This window comes from Macaca nemestrina, chromosome 16 (genome assembly GCF_043159975.1).
Source record: "Macaca nemestrina isolate mMacNem1 chromosome 16, mMacNem.hap1, whole genome shotgun sequence".
NCBI classification, from domain to species: domain Eukaryota; kingdom Metazoa; phylum Chordata; class Mammalia; order Primates; family Cercopithecidae; genus Macaca; species Macaca nemestrina.
In genome coordinates, this window is record NC_092140.1 from 23,254,197 (window position 1) to 23,273,835 (window position 19,639).

Here is a 19,639-nt window from a genome sequence, read left to right on the forward strand (position 1 = left end):
TTCATCTCTATATCTTCAAGTATTAAATATTGCTACTGCCATTTCTCTAAACATATAGTTAACTCTCAAGTATCCACTCAAATGTAGAGAGCAGTGGGGCATGCAGTGCAATATTGTAGATCATATTAAAAGCCTGACACAGGAAAATTTTCCATTTATATTTAAATATGTGTATTTTTTGTGTCTGTACATTCATGTCAAACAAACAAGCAAATAACATGTAAAGTAATCCACCCTGAGGGGAGGGTAGAAAATTTACTAGATTCTGTTAAGTTTCCCATTATGATCCTTTACTCAGCTCATACTTGAATCTGACTTTAAATAGAAAACAAGCATTTTCTTTCAGTTTCTGATCCCTATTTTTTCCCTTTTAAAATGTTCCCTAGAGGTAGTAATAAAGAACTTTTAAATACAAGAAGTAAACAGAGAAAATCAAGAAATCAAGATGTGTTAACTGCATCTAGTGAGTAGGGTAGATATTAATAAATGCAATATTGCAATAGAATTGCTTTGTCATACTTGGAAATAGACTGTGTGTCCTGTTTTCCTAAGTGTATAAAATTCACATAGAAAGTTAACTGTACATTTCTGGATTATTCCAATAGGGAAATTGCATGAAAGGTGCTATAAAACTTGAAAAGCACAGTGCACATTGAGTTAAAAGTTAATGAAACTCAATTCTAGAATATAGAATATACAGAGCCAAAAAACATTCAGATGTATTACACTTCACTATTGCTTTTCCTAAGATAGTTTGCTTCAATTATGAGTCTACTTGCTGCATCTATGAAAGTCTGCCAGCAGGGCTCTCCCTTGCATTATAATTTAGAAACAAATGACCTAATTTATTTATTTCCTTAGAATAAAATGTTAACCCTGAAATCCATACCAAAATTAGATATATTGAATTTCCAAAGCAAATGACTAATACTTACAACTATACACTGATTTGTGACTTTTTAAATGATCAATTCATTATTAATCTATTAGTTTATAAATAATTGTGTTATTTAATAGTGACTCCTACCTTCTGTCAGTTTAAAAAATAAAAATAAAAAATTAGGCTATACACTGAAAACATTTATAAGTTTGATTAAATGAATATTAAAGAAACTCTCATTTTATGTATTGTCTTTTAGGCAAATTCTTATCTTTTCCGAAAATTGATTACTACACTTAGTTGTTGTTTTTTATTTTAATCATGTAATGAGCTCAATAGTTTTGCTTTTGGCAAAATGATTAGTCATGGGTATAGATCACTCTGTGATACATGACTAATGAAAATATATAATAAATTACCTGAGTTGCATATAAGAGTAAGCTGGAAAAATTATAAGAGATTGGGTAAAACTGATATTCATCCAGAGATTGTGAACTTTTAAATAAAAAACAACCACGTAAGAAGAAATAATTAAATAGTAAAGAAGGATATCATATCACAATGAGAGTTCTGGGTGGATTTTTTTGTTTGTTTTGTTTTGTTTTTGAGATAGAGTCTCCCTCTGTCACCCAGGCTGGAGTGCAGTGGCACTATCTCAGTTCACTGCAACCCCTGCCTCCCAGGTTCAAGCAATTATCCTGCTTCAGACTCCCAAGTAGCTGGGCCTATAGGCACGTGCCACCACGCCCGGCTAATTTCTGTATTTTTAGTAGAGAGATGGGATTTTGCCATGTTGGGTAGGCTGGTCTCGAACTCCTGACCTCGGGTGATCCACCCACCTCGGCCTCCCAAAGTCCTGGGATTACAGGCATAAGCCACTGCACCCGGCCCTGGGTAGATTTTTAAATCATAGATTTTAATGTCAGCTGGGCTTAGTTCAGACTTGCCTACCTGCCACTAAGTAGCTGTGTGTCTTTGGAGCATTCACTTAAGTGGTTAAATGCATGGCTATACTTCCTCATTATAAAGGTTGGAAGCAAATAACATCTAACTGAGAATGAGAATGATGAAGTAGACGTGGGTCATGTGTCAGATTCCTGCTCAGCAGTCAGTTTGCTATAGCGTCTGCTTTCCATGTGAACTAATTTTGATATACTTTAATGAAGCACATACTGGGTTCCGTTAGTATCGAAGAAGGAGTCTGGATCTTAAATTTTCAAATGTAAAAACAACTCCGGCATTCCTTTGCAAATTTAAAATATGAATTCTGCCTTCAATGTTCGTGTATCAACTGCTTGGTGAAGATTTACACTTGGACAACAAAGGAGTCTTCGTTTTGATGTTTTCGGAACAATGGAAGTCTACTTTAGTGTGACTTGCTGAAATCAGCCATTGAAAAATAAATTTCCAGCAGTTACAAATCATAATTTAAAAAAAAAACGCGGAAAAAAAAAGATGGGGGGAAAAAGGAAAAGGAAAGAAAATGGCAGAAAAATGAAGAATTAAATTGTACATTTAATTTACACCACACTAGCATCATAATCTATATAGGTATAGTCATTCTAGTTCTTAGAATATAAGAAAGCAGTCAATGATATGTTCATATGCTTGATCATATTGTAGGTTACATTATTATCATAGATTTAGTCTTGAATTATCACACATTACTAATTGAATTTTCACATGTCATTTAAAAATTGTGAAATAAATTCTATAAGCAAGACAATTATGAAAAGGCACATAGAATTAGAGACAAGAAAGGAAAGATAATTTTACACAGGTACATATAGACAAGCAAGAATCATGCAAATTTGTCATGCTGTTGGTTTGTGATTCTCAATCATGATCCAACAAAAGAGGATATAATGTGTTCAGTTTAGATTGTTCTCTAGAGACATAGAAAATGATATCCTAGGCAAACAAAAAAGAGCTATACTTAACAAATAATAGAATACATGATTATAGGAAGTGGTAAACATATAAAATATGCTATGGTACAGTATGATTTTTGATAGGAAGAATAAAAATATTGTGGGGAAGTATCTTGAACTCAGGTTATGATTGTGGAGAAAAATATTTTAATGACATAAAATAGCCTTTGGTAAAATTGTCTTACTTTTATTAAATCGAGTTACTTGGCCTAAACCTGTCTCTGTAGTTGTGGGATAAAGAGTGTTCCTAATGGCCTATACAGTGAACTGTACCCTAACTTGATGTGTAAATAAGTTGTGACCAAACTTACGACTATACCCTGGTAATCAAGCAACAGCACCACAGCCAATCACAGCAGCCAAACCTTCAGCCAAACCCAAGCTGAAAGTTTTCCAATTCTGTCCAAATAAGGTCAACCATGAACTGCACCAATCAGGTAATTTATGTATGTAATTTCCTGTTTTCTGGCTATACATATGGTTTACCACATTGGATAGGGAGTCATTTCGAACTGTGTTAGCTCTGGAATGCTGCCTGGTTCTAGAATCTATTTCTTGCTCAATAAACTTTGTTAAATTTAACTGGTCTTATTTTTTCTTAACACTTCAAATACTTGACAAGATTTATTATGTATTGAATCAATTTTGTGATTCTTGTATTCTTATGAACTTTTGCTATGTGAAAAGTAAGGTAATTAAATGATACAAATCAATGATATAAATAAATTCTACATAAAATATACTAGTAAGAAATGTTAATGCTGTCTTAAAATTACATAGATATGTATATTTACATTTTAACATTTCTCATGGGCATAATTAAATACATTATGTTACAAAAACTTCAAAATGAATATTAAAGTGTTAAGTATTATAGTTTGCATACGTAACAAAATAAATATTCTTTAAGCATTTAAACCTTATTATTGTAAAATAAAACAATTTCTTGGACTACTTATTTTTAAATGGGAGATATAGAATGAGAGCTTATACTTTTTCTCAATAATTTAACTCTAGTAATTTCTGATATAAAACTATATATTAATTTTTAATATTTACTATATTTTATTATTTAAAAGCTGAACATCCAATGTAATGTCTCTATGCATAGCCATCCAATAGAAACTACAGCATTAATTATTTTCAAATATATATTTTTTAAATAGATTTTACTTTTTGGGGGAGTTGTACATTCACAGTAAAACTGAAGCAAGGTACAGAGATTTCCATGAATCCCTTCCCCTGCACATACATAGCATCCCGCATTATCCACATACCCTCTATCATGTATTACAACTAATGAACCTACGTTGATACATCATTATTCACTGAAGTCCACCATTTATATTCTGTTTCATTTTTGGTGTAGAATATTCTATGGATTTGTGCAAATATATAATGCAATGTGTCCAGTATTGTAGTATCATACAGAATAGTTTTACTTCCCTAAAGATCCTCTGTTCTCTCCCTATGTATCTCTCTATCCCTTCTTAAGTTCTAGCAACCACTGATATATTTACTGTCTCAATAGAGTAAACATTACTAGAATGTCATACAACATGTTGGACTCATACAACATGTAACCTTTTCAACTTGAAGTCTTTCACTTAGTCATACGCATTTCATATTTCTCCATGAGATTTTCATGACTTGATAGCTCAATTCTCTTTGGCAATCAGTAATATTCCAATGTCTGGTCCACAGTTTATACATTCACCTACTGAAGAACATGTTGGTTGCATCAATTGTGAAGTTTTGACAATTATGAACAAAAGTATTATAAGCTGCCCTGTGGAGGTTTTTGTGTGGACACAACTTTTACTTCTTTTGAGTAAACATTAAGGAGTATAATTGATGGATTGTGTGGTAAGGACATATTTCGTTTTGTAAGAAACTGCTAAATTGTCTTCCACTGTAATATACTACTTTGCATTTCCACTGACAGTGAATGACAGTTTCTGTTTCTCCACATCCTTGCCATCAGTTGATGTTGTCAGTGTTCTGAATTTTGTCCATTCGAATAAGTATGTAGTAGTATCTCATTGCTGTTGTAATTTGCATTTCCCTAATGACATATAATGTGAGGCATCTTTTTATGTGCTGATTTCCCATCTCCATATATTCTTTGGTTTCATATATGTTAATAATTTTATTAGTCTGTTTTCATGCTGCTGAAGAAACACCCAAGACTGGGTAATTAAAAAAAAAAAAAAAAAGAGGTTTAGCGGACTTACAGTTCCATGTGGCTGTGGAAGCCTCACAATCATGATGGATGGCAAAGAGGAGCAAGTCACATCTTATATGGATGGCAGTAGACAAAGAAAGAGAACTTGTTCAGGGAAAATCGTCTTTAAAAAACACTGCAACTTCAAACTCCCAGGCTCAAGTAGTCCTCCCATCTCAGATCCCTAAGTAGCTGGAGCTACAGGTACACAGCACCACACCTGGAAATGTTTTTATTTTTTTGTTTTGTAGAGACAGGATCTCACTATGCTGCCCAGGCTAGTCTTGAACTGCTGGACCCAAATGATCCTCCCACCTCAGCCTCCCAGTACTGGGATTACAGGTAGGAGTCACCATGACTAGCCTATCTCTTTATTTTTTAATGTATAGGTGTCTTTATATTTAAATAGGGTTTCCTGTTAGACAACAAGTATTTGGATCTTGTTTTTTGATCTGCTTTGGCAGTTCTGAGTTTTAATTGATGCATCTTAATGATTGATATTCAAAGTAATTACCAATATAGTTGGATGAATATCTACCATACTTGTTACTGTTTTTAGTTTGTTGCCCTTGTTCTTCGTTCCTATATGTCTTACACTTTTTCCTGCCATTGTGGTTTTAATTTAATTTAATATTACATTAATACATTTAATTTAATTTTACATGATTTTATATTTTTTCTTTAATTATTTAATTAATTTTCACTCTTTTAAAAAACTTTTAAGTTTTTGCTTTAATGTTTGCTATACAAATTCAAGTCTACTTTCAAATACCATATCACTTCACAGGTCATGAAAGTACCTTATAATAACAAAATATTCCCTATTCCTCTCTGTGCCATTTATTTCACTTATACATAAGCATACGTATATCATATATATACATATATGCACACATACACATGCAAACATAAGTATACATAATTGAATACATTATTGCTGTTGTAATTTTGAACAAACTTATTTTTTGATCAAATAAAAATAAGAAAGCAAATTATTTTTATGTTACCTTCACTTATTCACTCTCTTATACTCTTGACTTCTTTATGTAGATTTGAGTTTCTGGCCTATATTATTTGCCTTCTGTCCAAAGAAGTTATTTTAACATTTCTTATTGTCTACTGGAAAAATTTCCTCAATTTTTGTTTGGCTGAGAAATTATTTCTTTTTTTACTTTTAAAAGGTAATTTTGCAGGGTACAGAGTTATAGTTTGGTTTTTATCTCTCAACATTTCAAATACTTTATTTCTCTTCTTGTTAGCACAGTTTTCAAGAATTAGTTTGATGTAAGTCTGTTATCTTTGTTCCTTTATAGGTAAGGTATATTTTTTCCTCTGGCTTCTTTTTTTTTTTGCTTTGTTTTCTGAAATTGGGATATGATATGCCTAGATGAGGCTGGCGTGTGTGTGTATGGCATTTATCATGCTTGGTGGCTTTTTTTTGTTTGCTTATTTTGGTTTGGTTTTGTTTTGTTTTGTTTGGGACAGAGTCTTGCTGTGTCCCAGGCTGGAGTGCAAAGGTGTGATCTTGGCTCACTGCAACCTCTGCCTCCTGGTTTCAAGTGATTCTCCTGCCTCAGCTTTCCAGGTCACTGGGACTACAGGTGCCAGCCACCATGCCTAGCTAATTTTTGTATGTTTGTAGTAGAAACAAAGTTTTACCATATTAGTCAGGCTGGTGTCACATTCCTGACCTTGTAGTCCGCCCACCTCAGCTTCCCAAAGTGCTGGGATTACAGGCATGAGCCACCACACCTGGCCCACGCTTGGGTTTTTATAGATTCCTGGACCTGTGGCATTAGGTCTAACATAATTTGGGAAAATTCTTAGTCATTATTGCTTCAACTATTTCTAGTGTTCCTTTCTCTCTTTCATCTCCTTTTGGTATCACTATTACACATATTGTATACTTTCTGTAGTTGCCCTATGGCTATTAGGGTTATAATAACAGAAAATATAATCTTCTGCTGTTTTTTAAATTCTTTTTTTGTTGTTGTTGACAGAGTCTTGTTCTGCTGCCAGGCTGGAATGCAGTGGTGCAATCTCGGCTCACTGCAACCTCCACCTCCTGGGCTCAAGTGATTCTCCTTCCTCAGCCTCCTGAGCAGCTTGGGACTATAGGCATGAGCCACCATGCCCAGCTAATTTTGTAATTTTAGCAGAGACGGGATTTCACCATATTGGCCAGGATGGTCTCGATCTCTTGACCCCCTGATTTGCCTGCCTTGGCCTCCCAAAGTGCTGGGATTACAGGCGTGAGCCACCGCGCCTTGCCTAAATTGTTTTTTATTTGTTTCTACTACCATATCTTCATGCTTAGAGATTCTTTCCTCAGCAGTCTGCAGTCTACTCGTTAGCCTATCAAAGACATTCTTCATTTCTTAAGTATTTTTGATCTCTAGCATTCTTTTATTGTTTCTTGGAGTTTTCATCTTTCTGATTACATTATCCATTGCATGCTGTCTACTTTCTCCATTAGAGCTCTTAGCATGCTAATTATAGTTGTTCTAAATTGCTGGTCTGATAATTCCAATATTCCTAAAATATCTGACTCTGGTTCTGATGCTTATTCAGTATCTTCAAATGGCATTTTTTGTTTTTTCTTGTTTTTTTTTTTTTCTTTGCCTCTTTGTATACATGTATGTATGTAATTAAAAAAATTTTTTTTCTTTGAAATCCTGACATGATGTATTAAGTAAAAGAAACTTCAGTAAATAGGTCTTTAGTGGTGTGGTGTTAAGGTGTGGGGGAAGGGAAGCATTCTATGGGTCTATGGTTGTCATTAGTTCATAAACCTTTGCTACTAGACTGTGAACTTCAGCAGTGCTCCTCGGTTTTTCTCCCCTTAGTAAGACAGAATGGCTAGAGGGGACCAGAGTTGGATATTTTTATTTCCCCAGGTAGGTTGGGCTCTAATAAGACCTCAGATGATTAAGTTTTAGTAAATAGTTTCTCCTGAGGTCAGACCTTGTTAAAAACAGAATGTCTAGGGTATTTCAACTGGTAATTTTCCCCTCCCCCTGCTGGAAGTAGAAGGAGATTTTTCTCCCGTATACTCGGTGAGTCCCTGGTAGAGCTCTTGGAGGTAATTCTCACAAAATGTAAGGGCATCATCTCTATGACTGGGTCTTCTGGGGTTTTAACTTTCAGACTTTCCCACACTGAGCCGCCAGCAATTCATCAATTAAAATTTAGGTTTTTCTACCCTAACACTGGGTCCCATGGAGGTTTATGCATGTAGGTTACTGTTTCAGTAAGTTGTCATTTTCTGTATCCGCCTGTCTTTTCAATATTCAGGATAGCAGTTTACCCTGTGACTTTACTTCTTTGGTCTAAGAAAAGTTGTTGATTTTTTCAGTTCGTTGAGGTTTTACTTGCTGTTAGAAGAAGTGGCAACTTCTAAGCTCCTTAAGTGTCAGACTAAAACCTAGAATTTTCCTTGGTTCTCTTTGTAGACATTGTTAAGTCCATTATTTCCTAAAATTGAAAATGTTTAAATGTCAGCATCATATAAACTCATTTTAATATTTTTAACGCTAGTAAATCATCATTTGGTCTATAAAGAGCCCTAGTTGAATATACTATTAAGTTTGGATGTTGCCATGAGCAAGCTGATGTTTACCTGAAATTTATGCCAGTGTTTGAGTTTCTAAGGGGTATAAACATATCATGATAAGGGAGCCTAAGAGGTTAAGAACTTATGACCAGACATTTATATGGCATCAATATATTCTGGTTAACGAAAGATGTTGTCAACAAAGGGGGGCCTGGGAAGACAAGTAGTGGCGTGTCAGGGCAGATTGATACCACTATTCAGGATATACATGATTAAGAATGGTCACAGAGGAGAAATTTTTATGTGATAGATATTTTAGCTATGGCCACATGGACAACATGTGGTGACAAATAAACATGTCTTGGTTTCCATCTGTGTTGTCTTAAAACCATTTATCAATGCTGCCACCTGATTACATCCAGGAATATGAGCCTATAGTAGAAAAATGTCTTTTTTTTTTAATGTGGATAATGCTTTTGAGCCACAGATTCAGTGTAGTGTTGAGAATTTGATTTGTCAAAAACAGCTTACTCTCAACTATGACAAAATTTAGACAATTATATACATTCTTTTAATTAAAATCGGCAATAAATAGAAGTTTAAACAAATGTACTCAAATACTAGATAATAAATGGGCAATAAACATTTAAACAAACTTAAAATGATTATATGTGGACCTTTTTTTGAGATTCAGTTTTTAAACTTGGGCTAAGGAAAACGAGTAATTTTACTTTGTTTTACATGTAATTTGCCTTGGAGTGCTTAGGGTAGGCTTCCACAGACCAATGATGTATTTTGATATATTTTGCAATGCTACCTTCTGGTGCCTATTGCAGACCCAGGTACTGAAGAATAGGATGAAAGGCCAAATTCCACTGGGCCTTGTAATAGATATTATAGCCCCCTACCTATCCTCTCATCACAACCATTTTAATATTTGTACTACAACAATAATATATATCCCATTATTTCCTAAAGTGGAAAATGTTTAAGTTTTAGCACCATATAAACTCATTTTAACATTTTCAACTGCTAGTAAATCACCAATTGGTCTACAAAGAGCCCTAGTTGAATATACTGTTAAGTTTGGATGTTGCCATGAATGAGCTGATAGATTGTTTACCTGAAATTTATGCCAGTGCATAATAGTTACCCCACTCTGAGCTCTTTGGTTGATGAATTTCATTTTGGTTTGGTTAATGACTATTCAAAGACAAACAGATGATAACAGTGGTAGCAATTCCATATTACAAAATTTAGAATCCTCAATGTCATTCTTAATTGCTTACCCTCCCTCATGTTGACAAGTCCTAACATGTCTAGTTTCAAAATGCATGTCAAAGGGTCAAATTTCCTTTTCTCTACATCTCCATGCACCCCATTCTAGTTTGAGTCACCATGATTTCTAGGTCTGAATGAATGTAACAGGTTTTTATTTAGTTATTTTTTAATCCCCCTTCTTGTTCTCTAAACCATTCTTGTCCTCTAAACCATTTTTAAAATATTAGCTGTGGTAAACATTGACGATAAAAGAGTCACAATCCACATTATTTCTGTGTCCAATTTCAGGCCACTGTTGATAATTGAAGTATAACACATTGTTTCTCTAATACAACATATGAATTTATTGGCTGCAGGAAGCACACTGTAGTCGTGAAAAAAGAAGACTCTACATAAGCCTGCTTACTTTAGAATCATGACTCAGGGACTTACTGGTGATGAGGTTTTGAAGAACTTAAGCTATTTGTTTCAGTACCTCATTGTAAAATATTGTAATAGTACCCTCTTAAAAGGTTACTGTTAGAGTTAAATGGGTTAATTCATAAAGCAACTTAAAATAGTACCTGGCACACAGTAAATAATTGCTCAGTAAATATTCAATTTATTCTTGCCAGAGCCAAGAAAGCACAAAATGACCTAAGCACTATGTACTTTGCTTCCTCTTATTCTCCTGCTCATCCATTGTCTTCTAGACTCATTGGCAGCCCTCTGTTCAATTCCTCTATCCTGCTAAGTTCTTTTTTTTGAGACGGAGTTTCACTCCTCTTGCCCAGGCTGGAGTACAATGGCGCAATCTCGGCTCACTGTAACCTCCACCTGAGCGGAGCAGGTTCAAGTCATTCTTGTCTTCTAGATAAAAGACCTGAATAAAAGGTGCTCAATGCCTGCGTGAATTAAATTGTTATGTTTACCAACCCAATACTTTAGGTGTGTCATGCCGGAACACAAGAGCCTTGTGCAAAAAAATCCACTGATTCTACCACTGTTTTTGTACGATAGTACTTAAGGTATCACTTTTTGGCGGGGCGCAGTGGCTCATGCCTGTAATCCCAACACTTTGGGGGGCCAAGGCGGGCAGATCACGAGGTCAAGAGATCGAGGCCGATATCCTGGCCAACATGGTGAAACCCTGTCTGTACTAAAAATGCAAAAATTAGCTGGGCGTGGTGGTGCATGCCTGTAGTCCCAGCTACTAGGGAGGCTGAGGCAGGAGAATTCCTTGAACCTGGGAGGCGAAGGTTGCAGGGAGCTGAGAACGTGCCACTGCACTCCAGCCTGGTAACAGAATGAGACTCCATCTCAAAAAATAAACAAATAAATAAATAAAAGGAAGATATCACTATTTGAGTATTTGTCCATAGTGAATTTATTCTGAATCAAAATTTATGTATATTGTTATTACTATTATTTTTTAACAAATAGGCAGTCAATTTCTGGATAAAAGGCTTGGTGTCTTTTTTTCTTTTCTTCTTCTTCTCTTTTTCTTTCTTTCTTTTTTTTTTTTTTTTTGAGACAGAGATCCTCTCTTGTTCCCCAGGTTGGAGTGCAGTGGCGCAATCTCGGTTCACTGCAACCTCCGCCTTCCAGGTTCAAGTGATCCTCCCGCCTCAGCCTCCCGAGTAGCTGGTATTACAGGCACCCACCACTCCATCTGGCTAATTTTTGTTATTTTTAGTAGAGACGTGGTTTCACCATGCTGGCCAGGCTAGTCTCGAATTCCTGACCTCATGATCCCCCTGCTTCAGCCTCCCAAAGTGCTGGGATTACAGGCGTGAGCCACCGCGCCCAGCCCAGAGAATGCAATCGAAGTTTTCTCCTAATTAGATATAAGAAAATGGAAAATTTAAGCTTCCCTCCTTACAACATTTAAAGTTCCTATTAAATATCTTACCTAATTCAACAAAATGGTGTTTCTTCTTTCACTAAAGTTTATCTTAACATTTTTTTTCTGTAATACAGTCTTTCAGATATGCACAATGTCTTTACTCAAGATAATTTTTAAAAGAAAGGATTTATGTATAGAGAACAGTTAAAGATAATAAAATCTTAGGAAAAATAGAAGGTCCTTGAGTTGCACAGTGAAAAAGTTACTAAATGGAGAGAGAGAAGTTGAAGGAGATTGATAGATGTGACTTCAGACTGCAGGTGAATAAGCTTGCTGGTGAAGAAGAAACCACACAGGGTAATTAACTGAGTGACCCAGATGTAGCAAGCTACTTTCAACTGAACTACTCCATTAATGAAAATGTACCTGGTTTCGGTTGTTGTTTTCTTTTAGAAAATAAAAATAATAATTAGCGGTGCAATTATTTTGATCCTCTATTTCCTTATGAGCAGTGAAGTAAACTTAGAACACTTTTTTGTTTCAGTTGTTGATTATTTTAATTGCGCCAAAAACCAAACACCAATTTGTAACTAAAATAATGAACTGTAAAACATGAAAAAATAAAATGCATAAAATTTACGAAAAGTGACACATCAAAAATGACAAGTCAAATAATTTTTATATAAGATCTATTTTAAATATAAGCAGTTAAAATGGAGTCATGGAAGTAAATTAATCATTTTGGACATCAAGACTTGACATAATCTTTAAATATATTTATGTGCTATGGCTATCAAATTAAGTTGTACATTAGAATCTACTGCTTTAGAGGTTATAAATAAGCTTTTGTAAAATGTTATTGTAGTTCTTCTGATAGTATCTTGTATTGTAGACAGCATTTAAGCATCAAACTGTGAGGAAAATTATTAAATAGAGAATATCTAAGAATTGAGAAATTACTATTAGATGAGAATAAAGTGAAGTTCATCATAAGACACTATTAAAAATAGCTATTATAAAAGTATTACAGAATGTTTTAAAATTCCTATATACAGATACAATTAATAATGTTATCTTGTATATTATTGTTTAGTAACTCAAAGAAGAGGTGTTTTGTTCAGATGAAGTAACTAGTAAACTTACTTTCAGATAAATCTTTATTGAAAAATGTTTATGAATCATTGTGCTATAAAACTGTGATGAAGAAGAGTATGAATATGCTCCCAACTTCAATGAACTAAGTATAGTAGGAAAGTATGGAAAGGAAAACAACATGATTGTCTTACATTTTGTGTCTTCATTTGATGCCAAACATATGTGTTATTTATTATTACTCAAATCCTAGATTCAAAACGTGAGCCTCAGATAAGGTACTTGACTTATTCAAAAATCCAAGTTGGAGTGAAATTATGGAAAGAAAATTTGAATTCATATCTGCCTGGCTTGAAGGCATATGTTCTTTACACTCTATGACATGACCAGCCACAAAAGCAAGGTCCATATACCTACCAGGTAAAAGCAGAAGACATATAAACACATAGTTAGAATGCAATGAAATAAAGGGTGTAGGGAAACAGCTACCTATCTTGAAAGACAGCAGAGAAAACTTGGTGTTGCCATGACTAAAGAAACTAAGGAAGTAACTGATTGTCAAAATGACCAATGATGCTTGGAATTTTATTAAGTAGAACTGGTATAAAAACAAAAACAAAACACACAATTTCAAGGGGAAAACGTGCATACGGAAAGAAGTATGCCTTTCTTAAATATATTCTAGGCATTTTCTGCAAGGAGGGTGTGAATAACAGATTCTTGTGTGAAACGGTGCTTTTACATTTATGCGAAAGTCACTTGTCCTCTTTAGGGAGGCACTGCTTGAGAAATAAACAGTACAATAATCAATGGTGGAATTTTGTAAGATTGACTGGGCACAGTGGCTCACGCCTGTAATCCCAGCACTTTGGGAGGCTGAGGCAGGCAGATCACGAGGTCAGGAGATTGAGACCATCCTGGCTAACATGGTGAAACCCTGTCTCTATTAAAAGTACAAAAAAAAAAATTAGCTAGGCGAGGTGGCGGTGCCTATAGTCCCACCTACTCAGGAGGCTGGGGCAGGAGAATGGCATAACCCGGGAGGCGGAGCTTACAGCGAGCTGAGATCTCCCCACTGCACTCCAGCCTGGGTGACAGAGCAAGACTCCGTCTCAAACAAAAAAAAAAAAAAAAGGAAAATTATAACTTCCACAAAGGAGGAACAATTTGACTTTCTCTTTTCTAATGTGTATGCTCCATATTTCTTTCTCTTGCCTAGTTTCTCTGAATAGGATATCTTGTACTATGTTAAATAAAAGCGATGAGAGTGAGCATCCTTATCCTTTTCCAGTTCTTAGAGAAAAATCTTTCCACTTAATTAAATTAGATCTTTTTAACTATAAATAACAACAAGCATTGGAATAAACTGTAAAAGTCTGACTCATTTCTCTATCAAAATAAGAAAGGAGTCAGAGGTGTATTATAATCAGTATTATCCAAAGTGGTTTTTTGTTTTGTTATGTTTAATGTAATTATAAAACTAAAATATAGCCAAGATAAACATTAAAGGAAGAGCAAACTTTATTTGAAAACAATAATTTTGAATATGTAAAATCTAAAAGAAAAAATCACAATTTGTTAAGTTTTTACTTAGAGTCTATTTTGTTTGAAATGATTATAGTTACCCTGCTCTCTTTTAGTTTCCATTGACTTTGAATATATTTTTCTGTCTCCTCACTTTTAATCTATCTGTGCCCTTAAAACTGAAGTGAATCTCTTGTAAGCAGCATATAGTTGCATTTTGTTTTTCATTCAGCTAGTATATGTCTTTTGACTAGAGAATTTCATCAGTTTACACTTAAAGTAATTATTATTTGATCAGAACTAAATATTGTCATTATTTTGGCTTTAAAATACATATATTTTGTTTCTTTTTTCCTAAATTTGAGTCTTCTTTTATGACTTGTTGGTTTTCTGTAGTGGTGTGATTTGATTCCTTTCTCTTTATCTTATGTGTATCTACTTATTTTGATTTTGTTGTTACCATGAGGATTCCATAAAACAATTTGTTGTTATAACAGATTATTTTATGTTAATAACAATTTAGCTTTTATGGAATACAAAATCTCTACACTTTTACTTTCCTCTTTGACATTTTATGTTTTTCTTATCACAATTTACATCTTTTTATATTGTGTACCCATACAAATTTTTATAATTTGTTATTTTTCCTACTTTTGCATTTTGAGCTTTATGCTAGAATAATAATTGATGTACACACTACCATTGCAATATTAGAGTATTCTAAATTTAACTATGTAATTACATTTTCTAGCATGTTTTATGCTAGCACAAGTTTTTCTGTCACAAGTGTCCTTTAATTTTAGGTTAATAAACTCCCATTAGCATTTCCTGTGTGTCAGTTCAAGTGGTAATGAGCTCTCAGCTTTTGTTTGTAAAAAAATGTTTAATCTTCCCTTCTTTTTGCAAGAAAATATTTGCCAGGTAGAATTTTTGTTGGTAGTTTGCTGGAGGGTTTTTTTGTTGTTGTTTTATTTTTTTTCCATTCTGTAGTTTGAATATATCATCCCACTCTCTCCCAGGCTAGTGAAGATTTAGCAGAGACTTTTCCTAATTAACAGTCTCCTATATATAATAACCTCTTTTTTTGCTACTTTAGAAATTCTCTCTTTGTCTTAAATTTTTGACAGTTTGATTATTGTCTTTGTGAAACCTTTGGGTTGAAACTGCTTAAAGAACTTTATTCTTTATATACCTGTGTACTCACATCCAACTCAGATTGGGGAGTTTTCAGTCATTATTTATTTGAATAAGCTTTCTGTACCTTTCTAGCTTCTCCTTCAGGGACTGTCCTAATGTGTAAGGTAGCTGTCTTGATGGTTCCCTATAAATCTCACAGGCTTCCTTTATTCCTTTTTATTATTTGGTATTTTTTATCTCCTGACTAAATACTTTCAAATGACTTTTCTTCAAGTTCACAGACTTCTACCTCTGCTTTATAAGTCCTCTGTTGGCACTTACTATTGTCTATAATTTTCTTCATTTTGTTTTCCAGTTTCAGAATTTCTGTTTGGTTCTTTTTTTATGATTTCTGTATCCTCATTATACTTCTTAGTTTGTTTATATATTATTTTTCTGGTATCATTGAGTCATCTGTGTTCTCTTGTAGTTTACCATACTCTGTTAAAATATGTATTTTGAATTCTTTTTCAAGCAATTCATAGGTCTCCATTTTGTTGAGTCAGTTACTAAAATATTGTGCTCCTTTGGTGGTGTCATATTTTATTCATTTTTTAAAAATATTCTTGAAGTCTTACATTTGGCATTTGAAGAAGTCATCTTCTCCAATTTTTGCTAACTGGCTTCAGGAGGGAAATGCTTTCACCAGTTAGTCTGCCTGAGAGTTCCAAGTCTCTCTCAAACATTTTTTACATTTGAGTTTACTTCCCACTTTTTGTTCCTTTCTGGGGAAAATTTTTAAGATTGAATGGCTTCTATCAATCTCACAAAGCCAAGCCAGGTGCTGAGAACCTCTTGTTTGTTTTCCTTAGGGTAATACCACTAAATGATCAAGTTTATGTGCCTTCTCCCCATCGTGCTGACTGAAACTAGTCTGTGCACGATACTTGCACTCACCATTCACTGGTAAAACCCCTGGGAGCTGGGCTGAGAGGAAGGGTTGAGGCATATGGAGCACTTGGGTACCCATCAGGCAGTTGAGGGGAGGGTCCACAGGAAAAGCATTCCAAATAGCCCATGGCAGGCTTCCTAATGGAAACTTCACAGCAACTGGTAGAGTCCACTCTTCTCTGCCCTCATCCTTTCTTAATCCCTCAACTGTCTTGATTGCCTCAATATTCTGTGTGGAGCAAGAAAGAAGTCAGCATCTCTTCGGGCTTTGTCCAGTATGGCTGGGAAAACAGGGCACTTCCGACACTCTCACTTCCCCCTGTGGGAGAAAATAGTAACCAAAGAGGTTTCTCTTGGCACTAAGCTGTGCTTCCTTGGGAGGAGGGGAAATTCAAAAGTGAAACAGTTCTTACCTTCTTCAGTGCATCTATTCTCAGACTTTTTTCTCCAGTGGTGTGCTGAAACTTCTCTGCTAGGCTCGCAGACTCCCACAAAGGTACTCCTGTCTGTGGGTCTGTGGGTAGTTATCAAAATTGATACTTCTGTGGAAGGATTATCCTAGAAAGCGCCTATACTACTAGCTTGTAGACATCACTTTGCAATATTGATTTTTATTTTCTTTTTGATTTTTTAAAATTACAAAGTAATGAATCACTTAATCTATACATTTAAAATATATTCCTTTTGATCATACTTTTTTGTCAATTATTTTTGTTTTTCAGTTTTTCAAATATATGCATGGACACATGTATTTATATACATACACACATAAATATATGCATATATAAACATAGTTCAATTAATATTGCTCAATCTGATATTTTAAATGTGAATAAAATAAAATCACTCTTTACAACTGTGCTTCGTAAATTTTGTTTATTTTTCTATGTTTCTTGCTTTTTTGTGAGAGAAAAATAATTATTTATTGGCATATAGCATTTTATAACTTTTTTCCTATTGTGTGCATGATAATTATCTTTATCATGTAATGTCTTTTTTTACCCAGCTTATTAAAATAGGCCTGTGGTACCATTTGGTCAAATATTAATATGTTTTCTGTTGTCTCATTTTTACTGTTTTTTTTAAAATACTATTTGTCTTTTAACTTTTATTTTTACTATTTTTTTATCTATGCCTATTTTATTTTAGATGGTTTCCTTCTGGCTAGTATTGTAAAGCCCATAGTCAGATGGGTCAAATGTAATGATTTGTCATTTCTCTCTTGTTCAAAACATATAATTACAAAGAACAGTACATTTATATTCATGTGTATAACAGAGAGAATAACCAAGAACAATAAACAGATTGTGAAATAGCATAGCCAAGGTTGAAAAACAAATATTTCACCATTTGGAAATTAAATTGAGAGACAGTATTATTGAGTGAGGATGAATCTACAAGCATGCCACAGCATGTTGGAATCCAGATCTGGAAGCAGAAATAAAGCGTCCAAGCAGTAACAGGGAATATGATAGCTCCATGCAAAAAGTGGTCTGGAGACAAACTCTGCTTGTATTCAGGGATTCTGAAGAAGAGTTTCCACTTGTGAAAAAAAATCCCAAAGAAATGCTGTAGACCAAGCTCTTAGCTTCAAGCTTATAATAGCTTGCAGGTCTTGGGAATTAGGAGTCCATGGATATTGCCAGGTGACTAGGAACTAAAGAATGTTACCATTGGCTAATCATGAAATATCCCATACTGCAACAATATTAGAATTACAAATCATTATTTTAGTTGTGAGGAGCCAAATCCCTTCAAAGATGCTAGATTTTGCAGTATGCACATAGCGAAAAGTCATTTTTCTAAAAAAAAAATCTAAGGCATAAATAAAAAATAAAACAACTACTCCAATAACAACAAAATTATCTAGTTAAGCTAAGAAACTCCAATTTCAAAACACATATTTGGAACATTATTTATTAGTATTATCATTTTTAAGAGATGGGGTCTCATTCTGTTGGCCAGGTTGGAGTGCAGTAGTGTGATCATAGCTCACTGCACCATTGAACTCTTGGGCTCAAGTTATCCTCTTGCCTTATACTCTAGAACAGCTAGACCAAAGGCATGCACCACCTTGACTTCCTAATATTTTTTATTTTTATTATTATTTAGACACCACATCTCACTACGTCGTCCAGGGTGGTATCAAAGTCCTGGCTGGGCTCAAGCGATACTCCAACCTCAGCTTCCTAAGTAGCTGGAATCACAGGCACGAGACACTGCTCCCAGCATATTTGCAGCATTCAGCTGACAAATATAGAATTTACAACATAAAAAATTATTTAAAAAAATAATATAAGAAGTATGTCCAGGCTTAAGAAGAAAAATCTGTAAACTAATAAAAATATACTAAGGAAAACATGGAAATAGGCAGCCATTACAAAAAGAAATATTGGGGCCGGGCGCGGTGGCTCATGCCTGTAATTCCAGCACTTTGGGAGGCCAAGGCGGGCGAATCACGAGGTCAGGAGATCCAGATCATCCTGGCCAACAGGGTGAAACTCCATCGCTACTAAAATACAAAAAAACAATTAGCAGGGCTTGGTGGCACGTACCTGTAGTCCCAGCTACTCGGGAGGCTGAGACAGGGGAATAGCTTGAACCCTGGAGGTGGAGGTTGCAGTGAGCCGAGATCGCGCCACTGCACTCCAGCCTGGCAACAGAGCAAGACTCTGTCCCAGGAAAAAAAAAAAAAATATATATATATATATACACACACACACACACACACACACACACACACACACATATACACACACACACACACATATGAAATGAAAAATAAAGTTATTGATAAAAAGCAAAGTTGATGGTGTAATACTACCTATCACTCATTTTGTACTTATCCATATAAAGCATCACACTCACTTAAAAGCATCTTGTTTTAGATCCTATCATTTTCTGTATTTCATACACCTTACAAGGCAGACCTGGAGCTTCTTGCAGCCATAAAATCTGGTTCCAGATTAGGTATTTTTAACCACTCTGCTACTACCTCTCAACCGAGACAGGACTGATCTGAGTTCATCAAAAGACAGGACTGAAGAATGCAATGAGCTGTGAGAGAATTTGATTAAGATAGGAAAGAGAATGGATATATATGCAAAAGTAATATTTAAAGTAAAATGAATTTTTTTTTTTCCAAAAGGAAAGGACATGGATTAGCAGTAAAGGCATTCTGTGTTCCAGGTAGGATGTATTATTATATTAAATACATATTTTGTGAAATTCCAGAGCATAAAATAAAGACGCTATTTTAAAA

General features: G+C 34.6%; 1 long non-coding RNA gene across 3 annotated transcripts in view; it reads left to right on the plus strand.

Annotated features, from left to right (window-relative positions):
- The window catches only part of LOC105477104 (uncharacterized), a 264,418-nt gene that overhangs the window by 223,465 nt on the left and 21,314 nt on the right, over window positions 1-19,639 (plus strand). For 2 of the 3 annotated variants that reach the window (XR_011614685.1, XR_011614684.1), the window contains one exon: window positions 5,287-5,377. This is a non-coding gene — a long non-coding RNA (uncharacterized lncRNA). Of the gene's footprint in view, window positions 1-5,286; window positions 5,378-19,525; window positions 19,567-19,639 lie in introns of all 3 variants that reach the window. The other variant, XR_984479.2, reaches the window with a different exon arrangement.